The sequence below is a fragment of the Neovison vison genome, chromosome 4 (assembly GCF_020171115.1).
Source record: "Neovison vison isolate M4711 chromosome 4, ASM_NN_V1, whole genome shotgun sequence".
NCBI classification, from domain to species: domain Eukaryota; kingdom Metazoa; phylum Chordata; class Mammalia; order Carnivora; family Mustelidae; genus Neogale; species Neogale vison.
Genome location: NC_058094.1, coordinates 27,898,424 through 27,911,929, shown reverse-complemented (window position 1 = coordinate 27,911,929; position 13,506 = coordinate 27,898,424).

The following is a 13,506-nucleotide window of genomic DNA, read 5'->3' as shown; positions in this document are numbered from 1 at the left end:
TAGATTGAATAAAGAAGATCTGTAGTCACCAATGTAGTGGGCATCATTTAATCCACTGAGGGTACATACAGAACAAAAAAAGCAGAGGAAGAGTGAATTCTTCTCTCTGTCTAAGCTGGGATATCTATTTTCTCCTTTACTCAGACAACAGTGCTTCTGGTTCTTTGGCCTTTGGACTTGGACTGAGACTTGTTACGTCACTACCTTTCCATTCTCAGGCCTTTTGACTCCAACTGGCTCCTATGGTTCTGAGGCCTTTCACTTCAGGTCCCTAACTTGATAGTGGTCAATTCCCATTTCAGACCCCCCTGGGCAGATGGAAAACTGTTATCTCTCTCTGGGTCACTACCAAATTCTCAGAACCAAACAAAACAAAACAAAATTAAGAAAGAGAAACACATCTAGTTTTAAAGATAAGCCACAGAAAAGTTTGTCCAAGTAGACCCAGATCTGGTAAGAACTGTGAACTCATTTGTCTGGGAGGTTCTCAGAACTGAGACCAAACTGAAAAATAGACCGCCAAGGAATTCAGTGCAAAGACAGCACAGATCCAGATAGTGTACTGACTTAACACAAGACACAGGATGGGTGTCTGTGGCTGTATCTGGTTAAAAGGTAGGGTCCAAAACAATGGCAATGTAGACCACATCCAGTTGGAACCTCCAGGAAAACATGGAAATAAATGAAAACTATGCAAATGAAAAGTATTTTTTCAGAGCTCACGATCATAAAAAGGGAGCCAGCCACCAATACTTGCAAACAGCAGAGACTCACAGACATGCAGGAAAGTGTGAGAGCTTTATGGTGAGAAAGAGAAGGCTTTGGGTGTACTCTAATTGCTGGTTGTTGGGTTTGGGAAGCTGAAAGTGGACTCTCTAGGAGGGGACATCTTATGTTATTGGTTAGAGGTGCATGTTTGGCTTTATCTTGCTGGTTCTAATTTGGAAGTAGGAGTAAAAATTAGGGCCACTAGAAGTTATTGACCTAATAGTGGCCATTAGGGGATGACTACTGCAGAGGCTGTGGTTTGGCTTCTTTGACTGGTTGCTACAGAGTTCAGAGTTTATTTTTATATATAGTCTGGCTTGTAAGTTTCTATATTCACTCTTTTAAGAAGTTGGGGATCATTAAAATGCACTTTGTGATGGCTTTCTTATTGTTGCATAACCCTCTGTTCATAATTGATGATGAGAAACAAACTGTACAATAGAACAATTTTTCTTCTGTCTTCCATATAATATATTAACTTTCAAAGAAGCTGAACCCACGTAACGTATTTGGCAATGTTTCCTTGGAACTACCCAGTTCCTCAATGCCAATGCATATATTAGAGGGACATGTGTTTTCTCCAGAGTAGGAGAGGCCAGGGGGAAAAAAGTCTCTTAAAATATCATGTGAATTGATGCTCAGCATTTTATGGCACAGCACGGGAAGTAAACTTTAAACTGTTGAAAGTAAACTGAGGGAACAGTAAGAAAATGTCTGTAGAAGGTGCATTAAAAACATGTAGGGTCAGAAACGGCAAGTTCCTCTATGGAGAAAGGGAATAAGGGACGGGGGTGGAGATGATAAAGTGATAAGCAGAGGTTTTGCTATGCAGGAGAGAATGTAATTTCTAATTGTTATCTGATGCAATAAAAACAAGTCCAAATTTTAAATTGGTATATTTGAGGATTAAAAACAAGCAAACAAACAAACAAATCTGTTCTCTGAGCTTTATCTGCGGAAAAGAGATGCATGTGATCCCTAAACACTAGAGTATACATTAATTTAAAATGTATCACATTGCTGCTATAAACATTGGGATATATATGGGCCTTATTTTCACTACATCTATATCTTTGAGGTAAATACCCAGTAGTGCAACTGCAGGGTCAAAGTGTAGCTCTATTTTTAATTTTTTGAGGAATCTCCACACTGTTTCCAAAGTGGTTGCACCAACTTGCATTCCCACCAACAGTGTAAGAGGGTTCCCCTTTCTCCATATCCACTCCAACATTTGTTGTTTCTGCCTTGTTAATTTCTGCCATTCTAACTGGTGTAAAGTGGTATCTCAACGTGGTTTTGATTTGAATCTCCCTGATGGCTAATGACGATGATGGGGTGGGTGAGCCTGGCGGTGGGTATTAAGGACGGCACGTATTGCATGGAGGACTGGGTGTTACATGTCAACAATGAACCTTGGAATACTACATTAAAAACTAATGATGTGTTGTACGGTGACTAACATAACACAATTAAAATAAATAAATAAATAAATAAATAAAACGTATCGCATGTTCCAAATGTTCCATGTATGAATTTGACATGATGATTATGTTGAAAGTAGATATTGATTTAATTAAGAAATAATAGATTATCTTACTATTGATTTTGTTAATAATTTAATCTTACTAATTTAACTACATTCTAATATTTCCTATTCTATCGTTGTTAATCCTTAATTCAACTATTGTTAAATACATTTTATAAATATACAAAAATGTTTGATATTAGAAAGAGAATACTATATAAAATTACTTTATTATCCTATATTAAAGTGCTCTAGCTGATAATTCAAGGAACAATGCCTGACATGCACTTCAGATTATAAAGTTCATGTTAGTTGAGTTGGAAGCACTGCAAACAAGAATAAAGTCTGTTAGGTTGAAAGTTGCGGTAAGCTTCAAAAGATCATGCATTACAGAAAGAAAAGACCTGAAAGGGACATCTGAGGCTTGAATTCCATGGACCATAAGTAAGATATGCTTTACAGTTAGGTAGATATCTTTCTTAAAATCAAGTTTTTTTCTTCAGTTTTGAGAATAGAGATCCCAAATAATTCAATTTTATCACTGTTGTGATATCAAATAATTACAGAATGAAATAAGACTCAGAATTCAGAAAGAAGGAATCAACTCTAGGGAAGCTTGAGTAGTATCTATGAAAATCATAAAATTAAACTACATTTGCTTTTTTGGGGAAATAAGGAAATGAGTTTTATCTAATATTGCATTATTACACATGTAGAGTAATAATGGAAAATAAGAAAGATATGTTTTATCTAACGTTCTATATTTCATATGTAGAGCAATAAAAAATAACAAAGGAAAAAACAAATTATCTAAGATGTACATTTCTATGAACATGCTATATGAATAAAAACAGAAAAAGTTTATAGCTCTTTCTAGAATTGTGGATAGTGGTTACCTGTGTGTGTTGTTATTTACATTTCAGAAGTTAAAATAAAGAAAATCTCAAATGCCAACCCCTCTAAAATAACCAATAGAAACATTTTATGGACTGCAATGAATCATTCCTTCGCTTGAATCTTGTCTTTAAAATACTTCTTCAAATACACTTTTAAGATAACCTCTCAAACTGTGGTCAGAAGTATCTACATTTTGATTTTAAAAAAAATCACTTAAGACTGAAGGGTATAGTGTTAGAGTATCATGTCAGAGATACGGTTTTTCTGAGTCATGAGGAATATAAAGCATAGACATATGTATTGGGGCCTGAGGCGAACTAAAGATGCAGAACATTGAAGTTTGTTAGTTGCATTTTTTTTTAGGAAAGTTTTTTAAAGTAGTTTTGGGTTCACAAAAAATCTGAGAGGAACCAGAGATTTCCCATGTATCTCCTGCTCCTACATGCTCCCATTATACATATCCCCAGTCAGGGTGGTACATTTGTTACAACTTCTGAACCTACATTGACATACCATATCACCCAAAGTCCATAGTTTACATTAGTGCTCACTCTTGGTGGTGTACATTTCTATGGTCTTAGACAAATGTAGAATGTATAATGGCATGTATCTATCATTATAGTATCACAGAGAATATTTTCACTGCCCTAAAAATTGTCAGTGTTCCACCAAATCACCCCTCCTAATCCTTGGCAAACACTGATCTTTTTTTTTTTTTTTTAGATTTTATTTATTTATAAATAAAATAAAATCTCTGACAGACAGATCACAAGTAGGCAGGGAGGCAGGCAGAGAGAGAGGAGGAAGCAGGCTCCCTGCTGAGCAGAGAGCCCAATGCGGGGCTCTAACCCAGGATCCTAGGAACCTAGGATCATGACCTGAGCAGAAGGCAGAGGCTTTAACCCACTGAGCCACCCAGGCACCCCAAACACTGATCTTTTCATTGTTCCCATAGTTTCACCTTTTTCCAGAATGTCCTATCGTTGGAATCATATAGCACACAGCTTTTTTCAGACTGGTTTCTTAGTAATATGCATTTAACTTTCTTCCATGTCTTTGCATGCATGGCTTGATAACAAATTCCTTTTAAGCAAAGAAGAAAATTTTTTGTGCAGCTATACCACAGTGTGTTTAACCATTCACCTGCTGGAGGGCATATTTTTAAAAGACAAAAGACAGATTGACATTAGGTATTATGTGTCTCAGTCTGGGTGTGTCAAAGCATATCCTGAGTTAAGAATGAGTACAAGAACTCCTTTGGAAGGCAAGTTCAGGAAAAATTGTGAGGGAGTAAAAAAAACAGCAAAAAGAAGGGAGGCAAGCTAATAAGAAGTATTATGAGAAGGTTGCCCTTATGGTAATTGGGCTCAATCCTGCTGGAGATCCTCTGAGAAACTTTTGAAACACAGCTCAGATTTATTCCTGGAGGGATGAGGAAGAGAAAAATTACTTACAAACCGTTATCTCTTAGTGACTAACCTCAAAAACACTGATTACTTTGCTCCTTCCAGATGTCCTACACATGAACTGTGTAGCTTCCCTAGCCAGAAATCCTTAGGTAGAGAGACACAAAGCCACTGGCTATGTAAGGGAAATGTCTACAGATGACCTCTGTAGTAGAAAAAAGGAAATTTGGGCAGTGAATTTTCACAGTGTATCACAGTGTGAGAGTCTTCTGTTGTTTATGAGATGGCTTAAAAATTAAAATCATCTGGGCACAAATTTTTAACTTGATATATTACTAATAGTATTTGAAATAATATCTCATTCCAGCAATTTTAGAAACTTGGGATGTAGTATATAAGAACATCAAAAATCATATCAACTCCACCACTGAGAAATAACTAACAGTATAAGTCTACACACACACAAATCTATTATTTTATAATAATAATTTTTCCATTTCACCTTATTCTTTTTATTCATGCAAATTCATGGACAACCACATACAACTATCATATTTTATATTAAAGACAATATTATATTTTAATTAAACAATCCCTAATATTTCTAGGTATTTGATGATGTTTGTCAGAATATTTTTATAAATTCTGTCTGCTTTAGTTAACCTGAATTATGAAAGTTATCTATCATTTGGGCAAAGAAAAAAAAAAAAGCAAGCCTTCACATTATTGGCTAGATGTTTAAAAATTGGGCTTCTAATTTTTGAAACATTTTTTATGTAACACAAGTTCATTACAACAATTTTGAAAAAGAAAATATGAAGTATCTCAAAGTCACAAAAAACTCAATCACCCATAAGTAGCCAGTTATCCCACACACATGCACTTCTAAAAAGAACATAATGACAGTTTTAACCATTTTATTTTACTCAACTATTACACAAATATTCATGTATACATTAATTTACAAAGCACTTTTATAATCCCACATTTAATGTTTCCTAGTTTTTAATAATTATGTTTGCTAGAATAATTTAAATTCATATTTACATTAATCACCTAGCCTTCAAGACCTTACATTAGATTTGCACACACACAAATACGACTCTCACTGTCACCAAAAAATAGTTTATTTTTCTCCTTCCAACCTCATTTAAAATTTATTCTTGCATATTTATACATCCTGTTTTGTATATTTCCTATTAAAGTGACAAGTTTCTTTAGAATGTATGTTATATGCTTTTATATCCTTACTATTGACAGACTAATTAAAATTCCTTTGGAATCAAAATTTGAACTGATTCAATGTTAAAATGTTATAATCTACCTTTATGGCAGTCTACATACAGATGTACCTACACACATAAAATTTGCCTAAAATCAACAGGTTTACTTGACAAATTAACAGATAACTGACTCAGAACTGATGAAGGAAATTTATTCAGAAATGGTAGGAATTAGCCTTCTTGGAACACTTAAAAAAATTAAATTTAAAAAAAAAAAGGAATTAGCTTAAAAGTTGTCAAGTCAGAAATATATTAAAGCCATACTAAATATCAAACTTTAACCCAACCAAAAAGCTTATTATTTCATAAGCTGCGCGCGCACACGCACGCGCACACACACACCCCTCACAGAGTCACTAATTCACAACTTTACCCATTCTACCCAAGCCACTAGCCACAGAATGACTCAGCTGCTTGTCTGTCAGATTTTCATAAAAATATCTTTGTTTTACTTTTTGGGAATCTAATGTAATTTTAAGATTCTTAATTTTTGAAAAACTCTCTCTTCATATGACTTCTCCATAGCTTAAAAATGCATTATCTGTAAACTCCAAGATTTCAAATATGAAACACTAATGGAAAATTTCAGTAATATTGCAATTATTTTCAGTTTTTTGAAGTGATCAAAAAAAGGGGTTACTATAACAAAATACACTTTTTGTTGATAAATTGGATACATTTTCAGACCCCCCCAAAAGCTGTATTTCTGGCTAAAATTTATAGGCCATATTTCCCACAATGAAAAGCTTTAAATTAGTAGAAGAGAAAACTAAGAACCTTCAGGCACAGCCATCAATTACATAAAACTCATTGGTTTATATATACCACAGTAATTTCCTACCTTAAATCACTTTTAAAGAGAGAAATGGCATAAAGAATATAAAAACTTACTAAGGGTAGACTTTATTTCTTTTAATAAAGTATAAACTCAAACGTGTCTTAACAGTAAAATTCAATGTAAAAATTATTTTCAAAAAATTACCCCAGAAATGAAAGTTAAATAAAGGTCCGAAAAAAGAAAAAGAAAAAAAAAAAAAACAGTTTATATCCCATACCTGAGTTTTGACAAAATGTTATTAAAAACATTGTGACTGTGCCACTACACATAGTACTATTAGAAATATCTTTTTGTTTATTAAATCAATTATTAGGAAAGTTTCTTAAAAATGGAAATCACTTGACAACTCCATGTTACCTAAACAGGAAAAACCCCTGTTTCCTAAGATGCTTGATGATGATGATGATGATGGTGGTGATGATTTTAATGCAGGGGCAATAAAAGAAAGAAAATAAATGCATAATGCAATGAAAGAATGTGAGCACTTCCCTTGAAGGTAGTATAATGATAGTTTAATATTAGGTAAAGGTAAAATGCCCAGGTAAGGCCTGAGGCTTTGTCCTGTTCAGCCAGACCCATAACTCATCCATCTAACCTTGTAGTAAACACTTAGAAATATACAGAAGGTTTTCATACTATTTGTGTGTGTGTGTGTGTGTGTGTATGTGTGTGTGTGACTAACATACAAGCAGAATTATGGATAATTGGTTTCCAAAATAGTCAGAAAGTATCAGGAAGGTTAAAATAGCCTTTGAGTAGAGGATCCTAGCTTCTTTTAGGAACTGAGGATGCTTTATTGATCAGGCCATATAATTTGTAGCTACTGACCAGTGCGGGGTTTTTAGGGTTAGCCAAGCTTCCACCTCTGCCTGGAGTATCTTACTAAAATATCCATTCTTTGCAACCTTTTCTGGGCAGCTAAGCACCATATCCTTTACCTACATTAAAGAAACTTGCATCTTTTCCTTTTTTAAAAAATCAATTATCTTTAATCACAATTATCCTAATAGTCATGTGACTCTGTAACAGATATATAATTCTTACCTCTTTGCTAATGTATTATTACTGTTTTAAAAATTTTTTTGTATTATTACTGTTAATTTATCCTTTTTACAATATGCTGTTCTATGCATTTTTGATGTTATCTTTCTTTTAATACATTTTTGACTATCATAATCCAAAATCAGTGCACTGATTTTTAAGTTTGTATGTCATTTTCTTAACCTTTTCTTTCTTTCTTTTTTTTAAGATTTTATTTATTTGACAGAGAGAGATCACAAGTAGGCAGAGAGGCAGGCAGAAAGAGAGGAAGGGAAGCAGGCTCCCAGGGCTCAATCCCAGGACCCTGAGATCATGACCTGAGCCAAAGGCAGAGGCTTTAACCCACTGAGCTACCCAGGCGCCCCTTCTTAGCCTTTTCAAATACCTTTTTACTCCTTTAGATTTCTCAAATCCAATAATACGGAAAAAGTTTAATTTTGATTTCAGATATTTGGATATTTGGCACTTCAAATTATAACCCTTGATTTGTTTTTCATCTATTTGTGCTTATCAACCACATTCGTTTGCCTTTTTTATGATGAAAATGATACATCAAAAAACCTGATATTAATTTTATAATAATTGCACTAACCACTTAACATCTGATCACACGCCCATGTTATTATGATTCTCCAGAATAGGCCTATACTTTGGTATTCTAACTATCTTACACACCTAATTTCCCAGAAATCAATCTTTGGGGTTCTTAATTAGGGTATTTTTGGTTTTCTTTATATGATGAATTCTATATAGTTAAATCATTAAATCTTTAATGTAAACAATCACATGGATATACATAAAATGGTGATTGCAAAATTTGCTCACATTATTTGAAATTTTCCACTACTCAGATTCTTCACAAATCTTAAAAAATAAAATTTGTCATTCTGTAATCAGGGCAGCTTGAAGAGACGGAAAAGAATCTAGAAACTGAAGATTTTTTTTCTGCTAAAATAGCAAAACCAATGACTAAGCATGGGTTTAACACGGTGACCTTGCTTCTCACTTCTGAATCACTGAAAAATATGTAATAGATCATCTTAATATTCTGTCATCTATTATGAAGAGTGACATAAGTGTTATCAACAGAGATTTGGAACTTATTAGAAATATTTCATTGTTCATTTACATTCTGAAGAGTGTATTTGAAAAATTTTGACTAATTTATTTTGGAAATTGTATATGACTTTCTTTGATATTCCAAATGTTTTAAACAGTCTTTAGTTACTAGGGCAGTAATTTGTATATTTAATTTTTTTTTTAATTTTATTTATTTATTTGACAGAGAGAGAGAGCACAAGTAGGAGGAGCAGCAGGCAGAGGGAGAGGGAGATGCAGGCTCTCTCTCGATCCCAGGACCCTGGGATCATGACCTGAGCTAAAGGAAAATGTACGATGGAGAGAAGACGACAATACTGGGAGAAGAGAAGTTAATATGATAGTAGGGAATGGAAAAGCTTGGCACATTTGTGTGTCTGCAAGCAATTTGTTCTAGAGTATGATGGAAAAATGGAAAAGCCTGTGAAAAATGTTTGAATAAGGGAAAAGCCTGTGAAACTGTTTGAATGATTCAGTAAAATTTACAGAGGCTTAGGTTTCCTTATAGGAGTTACTGGGAGATTTTAGGCATAGGAATAGTCTAAATGATCAACATTATATAAATAACAGTGTATTAACTGTGTTTATGCATTTGAGGGGATGAATAAAAAAGGGAACAAAAAATAAAATCAATTAGGAAACCACTATAATTTTATGTGGAGAATAATTATGTCTGAAGCAAGACCATGGTAATGAAAAGGAAAGGAATGGATGAATGAATTCATGACACATAAAGCAGAATAATCATGGCATTCTGAATCGATCTGAAAAGAAAAGAAGAAAGAGGAGCTAAGAATGTTTTTTTCATTGCCATTTCCAATTGTTTTTATTTGGTCCTATTGATTTATTTATATTTGTGGCCATTTACTTATTGATTCTCTTATTTACTTAGGAAATATTTTTATTGAATACCTCTTGTATACCAACTACTTTGCTATACACTAGGCACATGGCAGAGAGCAAGATGGATAAGATTCTTTATTTCCTGATGTTGCCAAATTCATACCAATTTATAAATTAGTTATAAAATATAAAAAGCAGGCCAAAATTTATGATTTCTGAGTTGAGTATGACATGATTTATGACTGATTGTGACATTCCCTTTTTCCATACTGTGACCCACTACCCAGGCTTTTTCTCTTGAGTCAACCCCTGCAGTTTCATTCATACAAGTCTTGTTCTTTTATGCTTTTCCTTTTCCACCTGTAACTAGCTACATACAATAGGCAATAAACATTCCTTGAATTTGTATCCCAAAATAAAATAGTTGAGTGAATTGTTAAGAAGGAAAAAACATCTAATAGGAATAATAATAATAATCACACAAATAATCATTTGGTGGTTTATTATATTAACCAATGGAATTTTATATATCATATTTTATCTGTACTGCAAAATAAACTCTTGAGTTAAAAGACACTAGTTTCTTATTCTACAGAAAATTAAATAAAAGATCAGAAACTGTAAATCATTTCTCCAAAATCATGATAGACAATAAAGGTTACATTGGGAAATTACATATAATTCCTTCAACTCTATGTTTAAAAGTATTTCATATACATCTCATTCTTTTTCATAAAAGACACATGCTATTAGGTCAATATGAACAATGCTGCCATAGCTTTAAAAAAATGGAAAAAAAAAATACACTTGATTTGGAAACAAGGGGTACTGAGTTTAGAACTATGATCTTCATAAGCCATGGATTAAAGGAGAGCTATCTCTCTGTGTCTATAACTTGGACATCTAACTGGATCCTGGAATATTTTCCTTGGTTATATATATGACCTAAGTGAATAAAAAAAATGCTGGGAAGTGGTATTACCATTGAAAAAGGAATATAAAATATATAATTGTTTTTATTCATTTTGCTTCTTTTCTTGTGGTTAAATATAAAACTTTTATAAAGTTTAATTGTTTATTTTATTCATTAAACATAAACATTTAAAAAATATTTTTCTTACCTTTCTCTCATTTCCTACATTAATAGAATGCATTGCATATGCATATTATTACTACAGATTAGTGTTATAAATAAGACATTTTAAAATGTTCTCTAAACCACTAATTCTCCATGTTTTATCAGTGCGAATTCAAATCTTGGCCTCAAGCAGATCTACTCTTATATTTTTTGCCACAATGAGATAAAACCTGATTGGTATTCAACACAGGTTCTATTTTCAAGCATACTATCTGTAACCGTTCTGTTTTGAACACTAGCATTATGCTGACATTGCATTACTAAAATGAATGATTCTTGACACAAGAAGTCCCTGGGTTGTGACCTAGAAAAAATTGAATCTTCCTCAGCTTGTTTTGTTTCTGTTACTGAGAAAAAACAACAACAACAAGAAAAAACGGGATTCTATTAATACCCACATTCTAAAATCTACCATGCTATTGCGGTATCTGTTTAAACATTCAAGTCTTCCAGAGATTAATGGAAGCTGTTGTGCATAACTCTGCTATGGGGCACTGTACTGCAAAGTGTTTGGTATCCATGTCAAAATATCAAAGATAGAAAGAAGCTTGAAAAGTGGGCCATACATATCTTTTATTAATTTAACACATAAGTTGTGATACTGGTAGTTTCCAAATATTAGCATAGCTGAATATGGTTCCTCAACTATGAACCGCAAGAAAAGTACATGCTGTGTATAAGTAAAGACAGTTTAGCTCCCTGAACTGTACATTTTAACCAACTGACCCTCCAAAATCAAATTAGAATAATCCTATAGGCAAAGTAATTTTGCAACAATTGAAATTAAGTCTGATACTAATTTATATGTTTTTATGAATGTTTAAAACTTAAAATAGTTTTCTAGAGAAATTTTATATTCAATCATGTTTAATTTTCTTCAGGTTTTTATAATAGTGTGATTCTTGGTAACTTGATGAAATGATTCAGTAAATCACATATAGTGTATAAAGACAAATTTAGTTAACCTGAAATATTTCTTTCATATTTAGAAATACAAAGTTTCGCTAGTGCTCCTTTGTACTGAGTAGGATAAAATCTCAAATGTACCAAAATAAATAAAAATAAGAGAATAGTAGTTACAAAGAATTAAATATTTTAAGTGTAGATAAGAGATTTTAAATAGAAAGACTACAGTAAAGGTAGATATCCACGGCTCTTCTGTAGTTAATGCTCCCAAACATAACACAATGAATTTAAAATACAGATGCTCAATGATGGGAATTAAGGAGTACTTATCAAAATGAGCACCAGGTGATGTATGGAATTGTTGAAGCACCGTATTATACACCTGAAACTAATATAACACTGTGTGTTAACTAATTGGAATTAAATAGAAACGTAAAAAAATAAGTAAAAGTAGATTAAACTAAATTTAATGAAAAAACAAGGTAAAATAAAATATATATACTAGAGAACGCCTAAGCACAACACAATAAACTTAAAATATATACAACTGCACACATGTACTATAACCAGATAAACATAACTTTTGAAATTCAATTTGCAAATCATACAAGCATTAAAATATTGTAAATTTAAGGATTCATTAGTGTACCTTTCAATATCATATGCATTTAATCAAGTCAGTATAAATTCATTAAGAATTTATTTTATGTGTTTGCATATAAAATAAATTCTTAATGAATTTATACTGACTTGATTAAATGCATATGATATTGAAAGGTACACTAATGAATCCTTAAATTTACAATATTTTAATGCTTGTATGATTTGCAACAAAGGCTAAGTGATAAAGAGAACTGAGGCAGTTAAAGTGAAAAGTGAATGAATGAATGAATGAATGATTAAAGTGGTTTGCATTATCCGAGCCATAGAATACTGCTGGAAAACAAAAGTAACATATAGAAGAGATATTAGATGTTAAGAGTCTATGGCACTTCTGAGGGAGCAACTAAACATTTCAAAATATTGCTGATAATCCACAATATATCTTAAGAAGTGTCATGGTCAGAAAGATTAAAAGCCATATTCATATTTAAAAACTTGAGATTACTTCTCTTGAATTTAAGTTACTATGCTTGTGCCCATGGCTTCCATCAGATGTTTGACATTTCTTTCTTTCTCAATTTGAGCCTTTATCTGAACCACAAAAAGAACACAATAGCAGTCCTTCTTAGGAACTAAGTTCCATGACAGAGCAGAGAATCTAATTTCCTGTTGAGGTTTAGAAGCCAAGGGCATGATCAGTTATTTCCAAAGGTCAACTTTGAATGGGTGAACTTTGAGTGACTTGGCCTGAAAGCAGGAACTTATCAGATTTCTCAATCTAACATACTCTTAAAAAGAAAATGGGAAAGTCAGTATCTCTCATTCTTACTACCTAGGTTGACTGTTTTCAAAAAACTCTGGTCTCATATACACTGGATTGATACTGAGAAGGGGCAGCTATAATATTTTTATTTATAATGTTTTAAACATGATTAGATGCCAAGTCTTCAACATTATTTCTATTTCATCATGCTAACTTGCAAAATCAAGCTCTTAATTAGAAAGACTAGTCATAAACTAAGATAAATTAGTTTGGCAGGGAGAGATACATTAGTGTATCATCAAATCAAGACAGAATCAAAGAAACGGTAGGCAGTTGTGGCAAAGGTGGCAAAGGTTTGGACATATCCAGCTAAACTAGATTTTTAAATATCCTTTTT